Here is a 20175-nt window from a genome sequence, read left to right as displayed (position 1 = left end):
TATGTGGCGTCATGAAAACCACGCCATCCATGGCTTTGGATATCATATCACATCTACCACCCCTAGATCTCTTCTGCAAATACTCAGCGATCTGTTCAGTTTTAAGGCTCAATCATCCTAGACTCCTATACGGATATGCCCAGTGATTGTGACTATCACCATCCCATTTTCTGCTTCGAAAAGATTTTTTTAATGAAAATCCCTTCTAGATTGTAATGGCTTGAAGAAGATCCAGCATCCAACAAACTCGTTAAGATCTGGACATCGGTGTAGGATCAGGGTTATATGGCGAAGAGCTTTCTATCATTGACTCCTTTATACTACCGGACTACTGTGTGTTTTTCAAGCGGAAATAAATGCTATTCATGAAGCCTTAAAATGGTTAGAGATAAACAAAATATCAGCGACCTATATCTGCAATCTATCAGACAGCCAAGCTGTCCTATGGGCCCTGGATACATTCCGAATAACATCAAGGAGTGTCTTACATTGTCGCCAATCTCTTAATGAGATGACCAAACAATATCGTATTATTTGATGCTAGGTTTCAGGTCACAGAGATATACCAGCAAACTGTAGGGCAGACCAACTTGCGAGAGAAGGTACCTGTATGCCAGACATAAATAATTTTGTGGGGGGTACCCCTCGCAACTTGTAAGCTTTTTATTATGAACGCACAAATCAGTTCTGTAAATCAAAGTTGAATTGGCGCCAATACCTGTGAAATTGCTAGGCAAACATGGTTAAGGCTAAGTCTACGTCCGTCCAAGAATATTATAAAATTGAGTAGACTTCAAAGTAGAACCTTAGTAAGGGCCCTCACAGGGCATTGCCTCCTAGGAAATCATGCAAGGAGATTAGGTGCTTACAAGCATGATTTCTGTCGGAACTGCAGAAATGAGGCGGAGTTGGAAACAATTCAACACCTTTTTTGCACATGCCCGGCTATAGCGAGACGCAGGAACTGATATTTAAGATCCTACTTTTTAATGAATATAGATAATCTATACACTTCAGGTATCAACAACCCTTTACGCTTTGTCAAAAGCTCAGGATGGTTCAATCTGGAAGTGGAAATGTAGCTCAGCCCCTACGGCTCATAACGGACCCTTTTTGTGGTCTAAGTGGCATCGCTGTCCCTATGTGCGATGCGGCTGCCAAACCTAATCTAACCTAGGCCCTAAAAAGGATGTGTATTTAAATTTCATAACTGTACTTTCGATTTCCTATGCATTTTAAATTTGCTATTTTGTGCAGTTCTTCTTTAAAATAAAAGATTTATTCCTTTGTTTCGGGAGTCAAACTCAAGTAAGTTGTATAATTCATGAAGTGAGAGTGGAAATATCTAAATACTGTCGGCAGTCGAGTGCTGTGTGCATAAAATGTGTAAAAAATGTACTTAAGTGAAGCTCTGAATTGTAAAATGAATGTAGGGAAAATATGTAGGCCACATTGACTGGTGGAAGAATGTCCACACATTTTCTCAGCCTCTGTCTCCGTCTCCGCCTTTGGTTATTTACTTTGTAATTAATATGTTTGTCGTATTAAAAATATTTGTAGCTTTTGTTGTGTTTTTTTGTTTTGTAATTCACTGAATCATTAATGAGTATGAATCATATTTTTTACTATTTTTCTTATTTGTATTGTTGCACTTTAATTCTCGCGCACAAGTGTTTCATATTCATAGTTTTATAGTTGTGAATAAAAGCTGTCTCTATTTGAAAATATTAAAGAACTACAACAAGTGGCAACTCCGCTTGACACATTTCCTATACATAAGCACCACTATAAAGGGGTTGATGGCATACCCTGCAGGAAAATCTATAGACTGCGAACTGCTACACTTCAAATGAGAAGTTCGACTTCCTTATCATGTGGGGGTGGCGCGGAAATGGCAGATTAAGTGCTAATGGTGGTGAATTTTTATGCAACACTACACTTTTTGTTGGGTGTTTGGCTGAGTTCCTACTCGTATTTGTGATGTGGGTCTTGATTTTTTTCCACAAATGGACTGACCAGCAGTTAAGTACCAGCACGGTACGGCGGATGGTTGATATGAGGAGGTTTTTCATGGCAGAAATACACTCGGAGGGTTGCCTGTCGAAATGACATTAGAACTATCCCGAAATGCCGGGACCAAAATGTCCATAATATTTTTTTAGCATTAACAACTCTCCTTTATATAAGGCTGAAAATCGTTTTACTTCACCTTGTTTTGCACGCATTAAACAGGAACTAGAACGATTCTCCACAAGGCCTATCTTAAAAGGTAATTTTTTCGTTGCCAAACTCTTTAATCTTAGCTAGCATACCACTTGAATAAATGAATGAGGTTTGCACTTCAACCTAATGGTCTTTTGTGCCTTTGATGTACCACTTTGATTAAAAAATGCCCAGAATATTGGCTGATAATTCGTTCATGCGCTGGTGGTGAACGAGGACAAAATGAAGTACCTCCTGCCTTCAAGCAAACAGTTGGCGCACTTGCTTATCGGCACCCACGTCACTGTTGACAGTTATAACTTCGAGCTTGTAAAAGACTTCGTCTATTTAGGAACCAGCATTAACATCGATAACAATGTCAGCCTTGAAATCCAACGTAGAATCTCTCTTGCCAACAAGTGCTACTTTGGACTAAGTAGGCAACTGAGCAGTAAAGCCCTCTCTCGACGAACAAAACTAACACTCAACAAGACTCTCATCATGCCCGTCCTAACGTATGGCGCAGAAGCGTGGATGATGACAAGATCCGATGAAGCGACGCTTGGAGTGTTTGAGAGAAATATTCTGCGCAAGATTTTTGTACCTTTGCTCGTTGGCAACGGCGAATATCGCAGGCGATGGAACGATGAGCTTTACGACGACATATACATAGCGCAGCGAATAAAGATTCAGCGGCTACGTTGGCTGGGTCATGTCGTCCGAATGGATACAAACGCTCCGGCTTTCAAAGTATTCGATGCGGTATCAGCTGGTGGTAGCAGAGGAACAGGAAGACCTCGTCTGCGTTGAAAAGATTAGGTGGAGAAGGACTTGGCTTCACTTCGTGTGTCCAACTGGTGCCGGTTAGCACGAGAAAGAAACGACTGGCGGGCTTTATTAATCACAAAATCGTGTAAGCGGTTATAGCGCCAATTAAGAAGAAGAAGAATTAAGAATACAAGTTTATTCCTCAAAAGGTATTCACCTCCAAGGTATTCCCCATCAAATTATGCCAGCGTTCCAGCTCTCGAAATATTTCTAGAGCCGTTTACTCGTGTAAAGTCATCAGAGCCGTATTCGATGTTTCGATTACTTCCTGCCGAAGTGGTTTCTCGTAGTGGTTTTTAAACTCAACAGTGAGCCTTATCAGGTGAATTCGATGGCGGTAGGGTGGAATTCGTTTCGTTCTTGGACAAAAATATACGTGTAATGATGACACTGTGCGACGGTGCAAAATCCACGAGTTGTTTTCCCTTAAATTCTACCTTTTTGGCGAATTAGTTGAGGGAAAAAGCTGATAACGCCCAAATAATATTCTTTATTAACTGTTTGACATTCTGACCTACTGGCAACAATTTGTGGTGTAGAATACTGTTGTAATCCATAAAATCCGTGAGTACTGCTTTCTTTTTTGACTGAAAACAACTTGGTGTTTTTGGTCTGGGTTCATTAGGAGCTCTTATCTCACACGCCTGGTGTCTGGATTGAGTCTCGTACTCATAAGCCCACATCTCGTCCCCAATAATGATGCGTTCGATGAATGTTGACTCGTATCCAGCCTAGTAAATCATGTCTTTGGCAATATCAACGCATGAAATTCAGGTCCAACCAACTTTGGGACCAGCTTTGTAGCAACCTGGCGCAAACCCAAGCCATTAACTGAAATGTCCTCAACGGATGTATAATCAATGTTCCGGCTTACGGCCAGCTTGTGGTTATAGATCTACTTTGCTTTCACTTTATTGAATTTTTCATCGGTTTTCGATATCGAATACCTTCGGCTTGCCACTAAGTTCGTCATCCTCGAGGGACTCACTATCTCATCTGAAGCGCTCATGCCACTCGTAAACGGCTGTTTTCTTCAGAATATCATTACCGAAACAGTTTCCTAACAACATTAAGTTTTGGCAACATTGAACCCATTGTTAATGCAAAATTTAGTAAAAACTCTTTGTTGCAGATTCAAATCCATTTTTGAAACGATGAAACACGTGCGGAGGTTAATTTGCTCAAGGCGGCGTAACTTTTACGAATGTCAAGCAATGATTGATAGGAATGTAAGTCCTAAATGCGGAAATCTAACAAAAAACAAACATATCTCAAAGCAGTTAATTAGAGCGTCACCTGGCGGTTGTTCCGGAAACTTGGTGGTATGAACGTGTGATCGGTGGGTGGAAAATCCACGGATACGGCTGGGGCTCCATATACCTTTTGCTTGTACCCAGAGTACTTAGGTTAGGTTTGGTTATGGTGGTCGTCGGTCTGTACGACCAACTCACTTAGACCTTACAGGTCTGTTGAGATACCACTTTGCTGCACTGGTACCCTATTTATTTTTTCTTCGTTGAACCATTTGGTGAATTGACCGGTTATACAAGCCATGAGCTTCATCTCTTGAAAGGTTAAGCAATTACTTTTTCTTTTTCTTGTTTATTTGCGGCCGTATTGGTCTAGGTGTAACTTCACCTCTCCATGACCTATTGACCTCTTGGAAAATGTTGTTTTTGATTATTAGTTTACTCGTAGCCATAGGTACACAGCTGTTTTATCACAGAGTAGTTGAAGAGCAGTAACTCTTCTGGCCAGCTCATCGGCTTTACAATTTTCTTCAATACCTCTGTTAAGCGAAACGCAAATAATAGCGACGCTAATATCATTTGGGGCGGCCCAGAGTACTTTGTTCCCGATATTTCTCAAACCGTGTAATTTCGTATTGATTTAACACTACTACTCAAATATTTGGCATAATAAAATTTAAAAAAATCGAGAGAAGAATAAATTACAATATTTGCTGCACTTCCTCAAGCTTTTCGCGCAGGGAATCTTTGTTAGTGATATATATGAAAATGTAAGAAGTCTTTCCGTGGAGCAGGAAAAGCAAGAAAAAGTAAATAGCAAAAATACTCATTAAAATATGTAATGATTCTTCGCATAGCGTTCGCGCTCACTTTCCCATTTTCGTAGGGCGATTCTTAAATGGATTCCCATTGAGCATTTTAAACTCCCAAAAAGGAGCGCCGCACACCCCACTTGACACATTTAAAATAGTTCAACGCTGAAATTTAGTTGTAAGTTTTATTGTATCTCATTTTTTTAAAGTAAAGGGTGGTTAAATTTCAAGGGCCGATGTTGAATGTGAACCACACCTAAACGTCAACGACACCGTTGGACTTCTTTCTTTGGAGTTATTTGAAAGAAAAAGTGTACGTTGATAACCCAGCAACAATTCAAGAGCTAAAGGATGAGATAATCCGGCACATTAATGGCATAGAACCTCAATTATGCCTCAGCGTCATCGAAAATTTGGACCATTGGAGGGAGGTGTGCCGCCGAGGCCATTTGACCAATACTTTGCTTCGTACGTAATTGAGCCATACGAATATTAGCATAATAAAGAGAAATGTTAATAATTTCCTAAAAAAATTGTAAATTATTCAAAATCAACACCGGCCCTTGAAACTTAATCACCCTTTACATAAATTTAATCAAGCGAAATAAACGAATTAAATGCAACTTTTCGAATAAAATCACAATCTCAGCGCCGCACGCAACTCTGAAGGCGTGCAAGTATTCGGTTGGCATTTGTTTGAAATTTATTTTCTCCAATCTGTGCAAACAACTCTCAGCTTAATGATAAGAGACAACAAAAACCAATCATTTGCTGGTGAGGTTCCAATTGATGCTGTTCGTATTTGTTTGTTACCATCAAAACGCAACGTAATGAAATGAAAACAGAAAATAGAAAACTGCGAACTGAGAAATCAGCGAACTCATTCATTAACTGGCAACAGCCGAAATCAGTGCCGAAAATAAAGTTTGATAGTTTGTGCAGTTTAGAAGATACGAAAGAAGTCATGCAAATAAAATTCTATAAAGCTTTTAGCAGAGGTGAGGTGGGTGGGCGTTGGTAGGAGACACAGACACCCATGATTTGCCTAAGTGCCGCGGGTCGAAAGAAGCGTAATTGAGAAAATAGCAAAACGAGCTCACCTTCTGATTCGGTGCCGATGCTGGCCAGCTACATTTTATCACACACACACACACACACACACACGTGCATACATGCACACACATACACATACAGAACAACCATGCGCTACACAGCAGAAAGAGTTCCTTTTTTTCGTTTTTTGTTTGGATTTGACTATGTGTAAATGCTTTTTTCAACGTGGGTTGCTTCGTGGTGCTGGCTTTGTGGCCCATTGGTGCTTCAGCTTAAGCATTTGAGGCTGACACATTTACCTCAGCGTTACCATTTACGAGTGCATCTGCATGCACTTGTTCTATCCACACGTTTACCGTAACTCTTCGCTCTTCCTCTCATGCGCCGAGTGTGTGATTGAATGTGGGCGTGTACGTACGTGTGGGTGTAAATGCTAAGAAAAAGCAAGAACAAAAACACAACATCATGTAACCGATATGGACTTAAAAACGTAAAACGAGATGTAAATACTTGAAAGTAAAAAGGATATACGGCTGTGGGAGTGAACATCCAATGTTGGTCTCAACCCGCAGCGACCGTTTTTTGTTGAAAGTAGAACCGAAGCAAAAAATAGCATAAAATCTCTTTTTACTCAAAAACAAACAAAAAACACAAAATTAAACACAACTCCATGCACACCCGCCCGCCCATCATCTCCTGTTTGGCCAACATATTCGTTTAAAAGAAAATAAAATTGGAAAAATAAAAGGTAGCCATTTGCATTGGTGGTCACGACATGTGGAAGAGTTCCATGCTGAATGGCATTGCGCTGGCAGGAGGATTACGGAAAACATAAACACTGCAACTCATCGGTGTGCATGCCCTCACGCCTTCAAATGCACACATGGGCATCTGCAAGACAAAAAGTAATACTCGCTCGAATGCTTCAACGCTTGAGCGCTCGTGTATTTACTTGGCAACAAGTACAGGACAATTTAAGTTCTGTTGCACAAAGCATTCAGAAGTTGTTATTGGGTTTTTTCGCATGCTTTTTTCTGAAAGGCTTAAAATATTCGTTTCTTCTTTGTCAACATGAAATGAGTGACGCAAGTGGAGGATGCATTTGTATGTTATAAAAAGGGATTTATATAATAAAAGTGCATCAATAAAAGCAAGCAGAAATTGTATCAAAGCCACAGGGCGCTTAAAATGTTAGCAGCATGTGAAAAACCAAATTACTGAAGTGCAGCGAGAAAGACGATAAACACACAAACATACATGCGTACGCACATACATACACACAAACATATTTATAAAGGCGTAATCTGAAAATATTTGTTTACCATTTGTTTCATATGCCGAAAGGAGGGTAGGTGACGTAGAAGTAATGCGCCATTAAAACTTTGTGCACTTGCGCAATTTTTAAGATGAGAAAGATCTGAGATGCTAACATTGAAAAAAATGGCAACTGTAATATTCGCTAATTAAAAAAAAAAAAAACAAAAACCAAGGGAACCGAGAATGAGCTATTCACTGATTGATAAGCAAGCAGTTTGTCCAATCTTCTGAGAAAGACAGAATATTTTATTACAAGTATTTATAAAGCAGAATTTAACGTTCTAATTGAACATACAGTCACTCACAGCACATTTTATACAGATACGATTTTTTCTGTAAAGTGCTCTATATTTCATAATATTTTGCGAAAGTGGGAAAAAACAGAGTAAGCAGCCCTTTTATTGGGTATGGGAATAAGTTTCCGTCGTTTCTTAGCCAAAGTTAGGAATTATTTAAAAAATTAAATAATAAATGAAATTTGTGATGTATGGGCCATTGGAAGCTGCAACTTTACTCCACCTTTCAGGCCGCATACGGATTCTTGTGACGAAACATTCGAGTTCTTTTGACTTGATTCGTTCATTGAGCTCTCGTACGAAGTGAACCGCTCTCCAATAAGGGCATTGATCGGAACAGATGGTAGTCCGAAGGTGCAATGTCTGGGAAATACGGTGAAGGGAGCCAGATTCCCCAATTCAGTTCCTCTAAATATATCGGGACTGACTTAGCAACGTGTGGCCTGGTGTTGTCATGTAGCGAAATCAGTTTGTCATGTCTACCGTCCCATTCCGGCCGCTTTTCTTTGAGAGCTCGATTCAAACGTATTAGCTGCAGTCGGTAACAATCACCAGTGATGGTTTCAGTTGGTTTAAGGAGTTCATAATAGATGACACCCTTTTGATCCCACCAGATGCACAACATAACCTTAGAAGCATGAATATTTTTTTCCCTGTCGATGGACCAGGTTCATCTGGCAGGCTCCAAGTTTTTCGACGTTTAGTGTTACCATAGTACATCCATTTTTCATAGCCAGTGACGATGCGTTGCAGAAAATCTTTTCTTTTCTGTCGTTCAAGAAGCATCTCATACGTCAGCACACGTCTCTTGATATCCCTCTCCTTTAATTGTGATAAAGATAACAGCCGTTTACGAGTAGCTCGAATACTTAGGAAGAGATCGTCGACATTCGACATCGAAATCTGATTAAAACATCAATAGAATGCAAGAAAAGTCGATCGATAACCTCAAATTAATCATCAGAGAGCTAACAGAGGACCTAAACATTGGTTATGCATCGGTTCAAGACATTGTAGTTAATGAATTAGGCTTGCGCCGTGTTGCTACCAAAGCACCTGAATTTCATGCGAAAAAGGGACCGAGTTGAATCACCAAAGGCATGATTTCCAAGGCTGTGTCCAACCCAGAATTTATTAAACGCATCATTACTGTAGACGAAACGTGGGTTTATGAGTACGAGACCCATTCCCGACATCAGGCAACGGATTGGAGAGCTGTGAATGGACTAAAACTAAAATAACATCTAATTTTTAGTCAAAACATCGGCTATTTAATATAGCTATAAAATGTTAAGAAAATAAAGCAAAAAAATATAGTTATTCCGGTTTCATTTGGTTGATTAATCAACTGTGACTACAAGTTACATCAATTTTGATTAGTTATGTGTGAGAGGGGCTCATATTCCCCAGAAATTTTCGATACCAATTAGGGATGCCACCTTTCATTATACTTAGCACGACAAAAATATTAAAGTATACACCATTGCTCCAAGAGCATATTCCGAAAAAGAAAGATAGCACTGGTCAACACATGGAAATTATACAGTTTGCCTTTACGCAAACGATAACGATGAGAAAACGTGAGGTAGAATTTGTTCATCGAGGAAATAGTACAGATATTGAGTTTAAAAAATAGTTAATTAGTGCTAGGAAATAAGTTGAAGTTAATAGATGTATTTAAAAAAAAATCCAGGCTTAAGATTTCTTAAACTCTAAGCGTTGAAGCTCATTATCGTATGCGAGTGGTACGAGGGTGGTTTCAAAAGTCTGCGCAAAGTGAGGGAGAGGACACTACAGCTGCTTATCAAAATTATTTTTAGTCAGTAGCATCTATTGGAAGAACACACTCCAAGTTTCAGCTAGATCCGTCTATTTATTTTTGTGAGGCATCCGTTTGAATCGAAAAAGTCGAGTGATCTTCCTTTTTCGCAACGAAAACGCACCAGCTCATGCCTCCGCAATTGTGGTCGGAAATTTATGGAAATATGTTCCCAACTACTTTCATAGCCCCCTTTTTCTTCAGACTTGGATCCGTCGGGCTACTATTTATTCCCTAATTTAAGGAAATGGCTGACTGGAAAAATATTTTACTCAAACGAAGAGGTAATTTTAGGAAAAAGTGGCTATTTTTCAGGCTTAGACAAATCCTATTATTCAGAACGGATTTACAAATTAGAACAGCATTGGATGAAGTGTGTGAACCCTAAAGTAGACTATGTTAAAAAATAAAAAAATGTGTACCCCAAACAATTAAGTTGTTTTGTTTTTGCAAGGTCTTGGTGGATGGTGTTATAATACCGAATTTAAAGTTAGGAGCGGTTAGTAAAAATACCTATGAACGAGTATTGAAAGAAATCTCCAAAACTAGGTCAACTCATCCACTTATTCTGTCAAATACACTGAGAAACCCAGTGGTGTACTGTCCCGACCTTGCATTCTACTGAGAGGATTTAGCACCTTTGCATGAACTGTTACCGCCGAGAACCTGACCTCGCACATGCTTTTACTCGTATTAATGTGCCATCCTTTCCGCCCAATTGTTCAACTTTTTGTTGGTGCTTAGCTCACTTAGATTCATGCCACTTAGAAAGCTCGAATGCAAATTTTGTTGGCAGTACATTTCCCTCTGGGATTTTCAGGTTACTTTGTTGATTTTGTTGCTAGCACACATTTGTTGTGGCACACACACAGGGCTTCTGCTTTTGTTCCTCTTTTTTTTAATATACTTCTCTTATCAGTATCTTGCTTATTTCTGTCATTTCTACTGTTATACTGTTGTTGTCTTGTTGTACGGTTATTGTTCGCTGTACTCGTATATATATGTGTGTGTGTGTTATTTTGTTATTTTTTTGTGGGATGCAACTGTCATGGGAACGACAGTCAGTTCAAAGAATCTGCATTTTGTGCCCGCGGTCATACTTTGTGCGCATCGTCATCAACATAAGGCGGACGAATATGGCGACAGAAGGACGCGTGCGGTAGGTCAGTTGCTACAGCTTTGGGCAGCGATGTTGTTGATGCTGTGGCCACTGTTGGGCTTACTATTGACGTTCGCTATGTTCCGGCTATTCCATTACATTCAGTGCTTGGTGGCGTCACAATTAAACTGATTCATTGCAGCAGCCTTGCTGCCAGCGCTGGCCTTCTCCAACAGCACTTAAATCCAATTTGAATTTGCTTACAATTTATTTGCGAAATCATGAAGTTTTTCTCTCAAATATTTGCACTAAGATGTGTACGTATAATATTTTTACAAAATGTGATTGTATTTGTAAACTCATTTATTTTAAAGCCAAACGTTATTTCATTCGCATTACTCGTTCCGTAGTTGAAGATACATACCTATCCAAAAATGTATGTATGTATGTAAATCACATCTCAATCAACAATAAAATCTAGCTGACAGTCAACTGCAAAGAATAGAAATTCAAATAATAGAAGAAAAAAAAATTATCAATCCAATCAAGATTTATCGGGTTTCAAAGTAAAACTTCTGTTGTTGTTACAGCAACCATTGTGTGAGTGATCTGGTTGGGGCGGCGACGTTCTGCGGTAAATGCAAATGTAATCAAGGCAACTCTTTACCTGCTGATTTAGTTGCTTTGATTGCGTATCTGATTTAGAAGTGAGCGGATATTAAATTTATTACATTTTATATTGTAGAAATTCGCAAGGTAGTATAAAAATCGCTTATCACTTATTGCGAATATATAATTACTTTCTCTCGTATTTCTTTCACCATTTAGGCGACGCTCATTCTGCAAGGTGGAGTCCGAAATAAACAAGACTGGTGCCATAGAAATGTTTTTGAGGGCGCCATCTTTTTAATGAGTTGGTGCGTTGGAAGTTACATCCATCCCCAGCTGACTTCTAGTGAAAGCTTGGCGACATTTGGTGCAGGCGAAACGAAGTTATTGCGTCCAAAGTGTCAGTATGTTTGAGTCTTCGATAGAAAAATGAGGGCCGAACAAAGATCTAATAACAAATTTTGTTTAAATCGTTTACCGAAACATTTGATTTTTTGAAAAAAGTTTATGGCAATAATTGTCTAGCTCGTGCCAAAGTTCATGAGTGGTTTACACGTTTCAGCGATGGTTGTGAAGATATAACTGGCAATGAACACACGGGACGCCCAAAATCAGTAATCACCGAAAACTCCATCGAAATTGTTTGTAACTTTATCAAAAATGAACCGAAATCATGGTTGAAATTCATGGAATCGGAGTTAAATATCTCCAAAATCTCGACTTATCGAATTTTTACTGGTAATTTGGACTTACGAAAAGTCTGTGCACTTTTCATTCGGCACAAGTTAACTGAGGACCAAAAATTGCTCAGAATTCAATATTCGAAAGATCTCTTTAAAGAGATGAGAAAATACGAGAACAACATTGTAACTAACCTGAAACTAGTCGTCAAAGTGCCGAATGGAAGGCCCTAGACGAGCCACCACCCAAAGAACAAGACTTTGGAGAAGTCAAAAATCAAGTCGATGCGCATTTGTTTTTACGATTCCAAGGGAATTGACCACAAGGAGCTCGTGCCAATGGGCCGTCAATACAATTTTCTATCTTGGCCTTTTTAAGCGTTCGTCGAATTCGCCCTGAATACCGCGAAGGAGGAAGCTGGCGCCTATTGCATGATAATGCAACCTCTCATCGATCCACCCTTGTGACTGATTTTTTGACTAGAAATACCATTTAACCATCAATCACTCACCGTATTTGCCTGATATGACTCCCTGTGACTTCCGCCTATTCGGAAAATTGCATTTGGCATTGAAGGGAAAACATTTTGCGTCCGTATAGGCCATCCAAAAGGCTTGTACCGACATCCAGAAGCACATTTCGGATTTCGGTCATTGGCCGGAAACACTCTTTCGAAAAGCTTTTAGATCGCGGGGACTATTTTGAAAAAATAAACTCGAAGTAATCATAACAAAGCTCCTGTCGTTTCTATTTTAGCTCAGTCTTGTTTATTTTTGACTTCACCTTGTATAAAGGAGGTATTCGTTACTTGCGTTTGATTATCATCATCATTGTTACCGATTAATAATACAATCCCATAATAAAATTGTTTTTGTACTAATTAGATGAAAACTGTATTCAAATATTTATGTACTAAACCTGAATTATCGCTTCATACTAAAAAACTCTATTGTAATATTTTACCAAAAAATGCAACTATGCCTGAACTGTAAACGCCGTTGAATTGACCGAAGCGTGCTTTAAAAGTCCAGTTGCTTACGGAAATTCAGACGCGTACGAGGCGCGACAATATATAAAAACCTCACTTCTATTTTCACGCAATTTAAACAATTTGTTAAACTTTATTCATTTCATAAACTCTAAATTCATATACTTATAAAATGTTTTCATTAACAACAAATAAAATACAGTGAACTTAAAGTGTTATTTGTTATAATTTCGGAAGCCTCGTATTTTGAGCCATCGTTGCTTTTGCCTGCAACAATCATAGCTCCCCGAGCTCCGTCGCATGCTATAGGACCTAAGCAAAATTTTTCCACTCCGTTCTGTTCCTGTTTCTTGCTTTTGCTTTTACTTGCTGCCACGTCAGGTTTTTGTTCACAGCTTTTATTAAGTTTTAAATTAAACAAAATTATATAAATGTACTTAAGCTGCTTGCTGTTGCTCACCACCTTTTTTCGTTTCATAGTTTTTGTTTTTCACTGGTCACGATCAGCGCGCACGAGAGTGTGCCGTTGTTTTGTTGGCTGTCAGGTAGGGTTGTATTAGAGTGGTGAGTAGGGAATACTTAGTCGATAGTTACATCAAGTTTCAGCTCATATCCTCAACAATCTTAGTTCAAGAAATGTGCTGGGTGCCAGATGCTGGGTCTGTTTATGACTTGTTTTGAGGGGGCAGTTAGCATTTTAAGTAGCTTTTCTGATATTGGTCATATATTTGGCACTTCTATGTGGAACAGATTTTTAGAAGTGTGGCTCAGATCAGACCGTTAACCGGTTCTCAGAGAATTTCAAATAACCCGCTGATGGGCTGACACACAAATGGTCATGGTTACGGTTTGTTTACAAAAAAACTGAGTGTAAATTGAGTGTAAACTGAGTGTTAACTGATGGTATATGATGAAAAAACATCAACACAATCTACTCTTATGTTGTTTCGTTGCAGTCTGAAGAACGAGTGCATGAATACGTGTGAAATGAGCGGCCGGAATTCTGTTGCCAAGTACGCGGTGACGTGGCATCCGAAGTCACTCCAACAATTTTATTTTTAATCATAACCGATGGCCAAAGATTACTAGCTATCATCTTTGGGCGTGTCGACGTCTTCCCTGTATAAGTAGAAATCTTCAAAACTGTTTTAATGAATAGCGGTGATTGCCTGTTGGTAATCCTTTGGGTTCATCGCCTTTTAATGGTAGAAAAGATTAATGTGTCATCCGATATGCATAGGAAATAGACTAGAGTGGTCCGTCGTGCCTGGTCGTTGAGGGTGTGCATAAGGCCTACACTGTGAACTTGGTGTTCAGGTTATTTCAGCTGACACCCCTGGCTGTCCTCAGTGTGATATTCTGGATGATTGGATAAATCTTTGTCCATAGTAGGCGGTTCTCCTTTCTAAATTGAATAGGACTTTCCTGTCCTGCGTAATGTGGAGTTTCGTCTAAGCTAACCAAGCCGACGCGTCTACAACATATAATATCATACTTGTGGTTTTTGGGAACATCTTGGCTCAATTCTAGGTCAGAAAATAAAATGGTAGGTTTTGTATCTTAATCATCAGATCTTCCAAAAATAATGTTACTGTCTCTTCTCGATAGTTCAAATTATGCCTGCTTATGTTATAGATCCAGTTCCATTTTAACTTGCTCTAGCTCTGGCCAAATTGCAAACTCATCTCTTTACTACATAACTTTAATCAGAGGAGCATATTTCAACTGTAAAATACAACAATTGAAAGGTCTCAAAGTTTTGGATCTACCTCGTTGAAATGTCGATTTAGCTTTGCATAAAGAAAATTGATTTCGTTTTGTTCCTATTTTGATTTCGATTTCTTGTAGACATGCGAATAATTGAAAATCGCTCAGTTCAGGGCTGCTATCTTTGCCCTTCTTGCCCTCCGAGCTCGACAAATCTCCGAAAGATCTTCTGATTATTCCTTCAGATAGCAAATTCGACTTTACCGAACAGTTATAACTATTTATAGAATCTATATTAACATTTTCATAACACGGAAGGTAATTAAAAGGGCCAGATTCCTTGCTGCATTCAAATGAATAATCAACACGCATTCGCTGAATGAATTATCCCAGATAATTGCGAAGGCATTAAAAGCCAGATTCTCATTGAAGTTTTATACAGAAAGTGCTTCCTGAAACACACGAACTCAACTGCAACGAATTTGAATCAAAGAAGTTAATTTGACTTTCTAAATCTTAAGTATTAATACAAATAAACACGCACAATACCTAAGCAAAAATACAAGCAGACATATAAATTAGACGCAAGTATTCCATATGCGAGCGCGTGCCACCAAAATAAATGGGTGAAATGCGTGCCATGAGAGTCCATATGCGAGCCATCATTTCCCAGTGATTAAGTGCACATAATTTCGTAGGAGGTGAAAAAGGTGAACAGAAGTTTAGCTGAAAAAATTAAGCACAATCACAGTTTATGTCTGATATGTAGATACATGTATGAAATTATGGTATATATACAAGGACATACAGTAGAGGACATTTGAGTAGCGCTCTTTTACCGCACCGCAATTTTTACGGTGTCTAGTAGGTTTGACATTTTTTTGTGCCACTGAGATTAGGTTAGGCTTTTGTGGCAGTCAGCTAGAGTAGCCAACTCACTAAGACCATGTAGGTCCGTTGCCGTACCACTGTGTAGCATGAGAACCTCAGTATTTATTAATCAGTAATCTTATGAAGAGTAGGATAGGATTTATCCCAACGCCGGATAGTTCCGTACGAGACTCAAAATGGCATTTTTCTAACAACCTTGCTCTACTCCTAGCTAAGGCCGTACAGTTACAGAGGAAGTGTTCTACTATTTCCTCTTCTTCTTTGTCTCTACAACTTCTGCGGTATTCATGAGAAAATACTCTTTGCCTAGAAGAGTGCCTACCTAATGACCGGTGACACAAGCCACGACCTTCGAGATTTGGAGAACAATTCTCTTGACCTTTTCTTATCTATTTGCGGCCAAATTAGCCTGGTTGTAAGACAAGTATTTCCTTCTTTAATTTTCTAGTTGTTATAGGGATTCCAATGTTGTCTCTATTTTCAAGAAGTGGATGATAAGTACCCTTTCTAGGTAGCTCATCGGCCTTTCAATTTCCTTCAATATCTCTATGTCCCGAAACCCATATAAGACTGACCTTGGAAACGGTGCTAATACTATTTAGAGTTGCCAGGTATGCGTGAGCAAATTTGACCTTTAAATGTGCGGATTGTAAGTCATGGAAAGTGTGGAAAAAGGCCGAACTATACAAACATTTGGGCATTTGATAAAACTAAAATTTTGCACAAATAAAATTTAGTTGATTTTTGAGTGTCCGCATTTCAGTGTCCGCTACTGTGTATGTAAAATGCAAGGTAAGGGAAATTAATGATTTCATATTAATTCGTAGAACGCCCACAGTGTACAGAATACAGAAAGTGGCGCCTTCCGAAAACTGGTGCTTTAATTTTAGCGATTTTGAGAGCCGATGACGTCAGCGCTGCGAATAAACAAAAAAAGGAAGAGAAGTTACTTGTATGTGAATATTCAGTGAATGACTTGCAATATTTCATTTATTTATTTATTTTAATAATCTACAGCGCAAATTACAGACTAGACAATAATGTAAAAAAAAAAAAAATTCAATTTGGTAACTAAAATATTAGCAGTCAATATAAATTCTATGTTAAGTAACTAAATAAAATTTTTTACAAGATTAGATCTAGATAAAGCGAAATCAAGCAGGCTGGAATTGGATAATGAATTATAATTTCGATGTGCGCGAACAATGGGTGCCCATGGTAGCCATATGCTGACCACAGCCGTTGTGCCCTGTGATTACACCCACCATCTCAGGTCCTTTCTGCTGAGTTTTAGGAGAAAAGTCGCTGTTTTCCTGTTTGGTTCTTTCACAAAACACTTGGCAACTCTGCACGAATTCAATTCAGACTAACGACCTCTGTGGGTAGACCTCATGAAGTCCTCAATCCATAGTTGAATCGATGTGAAATTGACACCTAGAAAGGGTTCAGGGCCTAGTGGCATACTTGCAGAACCTTCATTTGTCAATTTATCAGATAACTCGTTCCTTGTAATAACACAATGTCCAGGCACCCAAATGAGACTAACTTTGCTGTGTTTTGCAACACTGTTCAGTTTTGTCTTACATTCACCGACTAACTTCGAAGAGCAGCGTGGGTTAGCAAAGGCTTTCAGTGCAGCTTGACAGTCACTATAAATTCCAATACTGTTACCCCGCCACTTTTTCTCAATCAGCCAGTACGCCACATTCAAGATGGAATAGATTTCCGTAAGGAATACCGTGGTCATCTGTCCTGTGGCATAGGAGTACTTAGTGTCTTCGTTTAAGTACCATCCAGATCCCCTTCCATCACTGGTTTTAGATCCGTCGATCCTACCGAAGCTAGCGACAGGCATCGAGAGCAGTGTGCACTGCTCCGACAACTGCTCTGGCAGTGGCCAGTGCTTACTTCATTTCCCCAGACTCCGTTTAACTCGAGCCAGTACGCCGCCTTCATTGCTTTCTTTCGAATTTGAAGATCTAGAGGTTGCAAATTCAGAATGGCATTAAGGGCATCAGCAGATGTCGTACTCATAGCACCTGTGATACCCAAGCCCACACTTCTCTGTAGCATGTTTAGGGGATTTACTCTGGAATTAACCATTTGGGTCAAATCAGGGTGATGTATAGCCTGTGTAGTATCGCCGGCCTTAGACCCCATGTCTTGCCAAAGGTTCTCTTACACTGCCAGAAGACTTTTAGCGTTCGAGAGACCTTCAGCTCGACGAGCTTCTTCGAGGTAAGTTTACTATCTAGGATTGCTCCTAAATATTTAATCTAGTAGTAACAGGCCTTCCATATTGCGTTTCCTAGTGAAAATCACTAAGGTATTGTACTTTTTGTAGAACTGGACAGTCGACGATGCCGTTAACACCACTGAAGCACAATGACTGTCCCTCGTTTTACTAGAGACTCTATATTAATTAGCTCTAGCCGAGAATCACTTTGTTGCTACGTTAGGGGTCACCCCCAAGGGAGCATCTTAGCTCTTCTTTTTGCCATTTTTATCAATGACGTAAGCAAATGCTTCACTTCTTCGAACTTCTTGCTCTTTGCGGATGATTTAAAATTTGTTCATCAGTTAAGGGCTCAGTGGATGCTCAGATGCTTCAACTTGACTTGAGCAGTCTTCATCTTGGGTGCATGAGGCCGCGTCTATCTGTGAGTATTAAAACATGTTTTCATTAAATATTTTCGGGGCGTCAGTACATTTTCAACACATTTTACACCATTTCTAATAATGTACTACAAAATGTAACAGAATTTAACGACCCAGGAGTTTTATTCGAAACGAAATTTTCTTTCAGCGGCCACATCAATTTTATGCTTTCAAAATCGTATTCGTTTCGAGGCTTCGCTTGGTCTTTTTCATTTCAAACAGGTGATGTTTCTTCTTTTTGTTTGTATTTTATATTTGCAGCGCTGACGTCACGACGAATGGGAAAGACGCATTTCATGTAGGCTTACATTCCTGTAACGTTCCGCCTACTTTCTACTATTTGTTATTTTACTTTACTTCATTTTATTAAATTTAATTTTATTTGAATAAAGTTGATGCCTAAGGTAGCCAAATACAGGTTCTTGAAATTTATAAGGCGTGCGTAAGAGGGAGATCGCCTCGCTATTCCAGAATCAGTCCATTGACAGATAGACTAACGCGGATACCTGCAGAATAACTAAACAAACGTGGCTCAATTTCAGCAAACCCACAACGAGTTGCCAATAAAAGCCACGAGCAGACATATTCGTAATTACGTCTACAATAACCGGCCACTGGCTTTGGGGAGACTATGGCAGGAAGATGGGACGGCCATACAACGATAAAAGTAGAAGCTGCAATTAAGAAGAATCTGAGGGAGCATTCTTCTATTATCTGTGTGTGTGCTCAAGTCTGGCTACTCTACCGCATAAAATGCTGGGAAATTCTCGATAGTTTACATGAAAAAAATTGCAGAAGAAAATAGACGAAATAGATCCATAGCCAAATCACGTTGGTTTGACTAATAAAAAGCAATGGTTCTGGGACTCAAAACGGCATATTTTTTATTAATTGGGTCTGGGATGTGCCACAATGAAATGTATACATATAAATACTTCCATTCCTTGCTGGTTGCTTGGCCGAGCTCCTCCACGAATTTTTATTGTGCGCTTTAAGTTTTTAGCTTTTTCAGGGCAGAAACACACTCGAAAGTTTGCCATTGCCAACCGAGGGCCGACCATCATTATCATGAATCATCAGCCATTTATCTCGGCCAAGAGCTTCCATCTTCCAGTTTTTTTGCTTTTAATTTCTTTAGGTCTTCGGTAATGTTTTGTTGCTATGTCAGCATGGGTCTGTCTTTGCCTTTAACGATAATTGGATTTGAGTTTTTTTTTTTCTGTGGCGGCGTTTCTTCCATACGCACTACGTGACCGGCCAGGCTGGGGCCGTTAAATACTCGTAAATAAATAAATAATTTGTGCGTTCACTTCTGTTAGGTGTTTGGACGAGATCCTCCGTCAATTTTATGCCGCCTCTGAATGGCTAATGGTTTTTTATGCGTAGCTTTTTCAGGGCAGAAACGAAACACACTCGAAAGTTTGCCAGTGTCTGCCGAGGGCCGATCGCTATTAGAAAAAACCTTTTCTATAATTCGGTGTTGCATGTCCACTTCAGGTTTCGAGCCCGAGCACTATCGTTCCACAATGGTAGTCATGCACCAACCCCTAAGATATTTAATATTATTCAACCTCATTATGAGACAATAGGAACCGTCTTGGAAAACTTTTTAGGGGTGAGGAGTGTAATTAAAGAATGTGCTAACTACATAAGCACATAGGCACTTGTTCTTCCTCCCAATTTACATAAGTACATTTTCCCTATTTAAATGTCACGTCTCTCATTTTTTCTTACAATGTTTTTCCTTACAATTTAGACATCAGTATGAATTTGAATAAGACCACGTCGTTTTATTTACCTTATTATATTTAATTTTTATATTATTCTTCTTTTCAACTCAAAGTGCCATTAACCATTTGCGTACGCATCGCTCACTCGCTGGTAATCATCTTCAGTACACAAAGCGAAGCAAAGAAAAATAAAAGAAAAATTCTATGTCTGCACGACGTCTTATCAGCCACATGA

Source organism: Anastrepha ludens, chromosome 2 (genome assembly GCF_028408465.1).
Source record: "Anastrepha ludens isolate Willacy chromosome 2, idAnaLude1.1, whole genome shotgun sequence".
Classification (NCBI taxonomy): domain Eukaryota; kingdom Metazoa; phylum Arthropoda; class Insecta; order Diptera; family Tephritidae; genus Anastrepha; species Anastrepha ludens.
The sequence above is the reverse complement of the archived record's forward strand: the minus strand, read 5'-3'. Positions refer to the sequence as shown.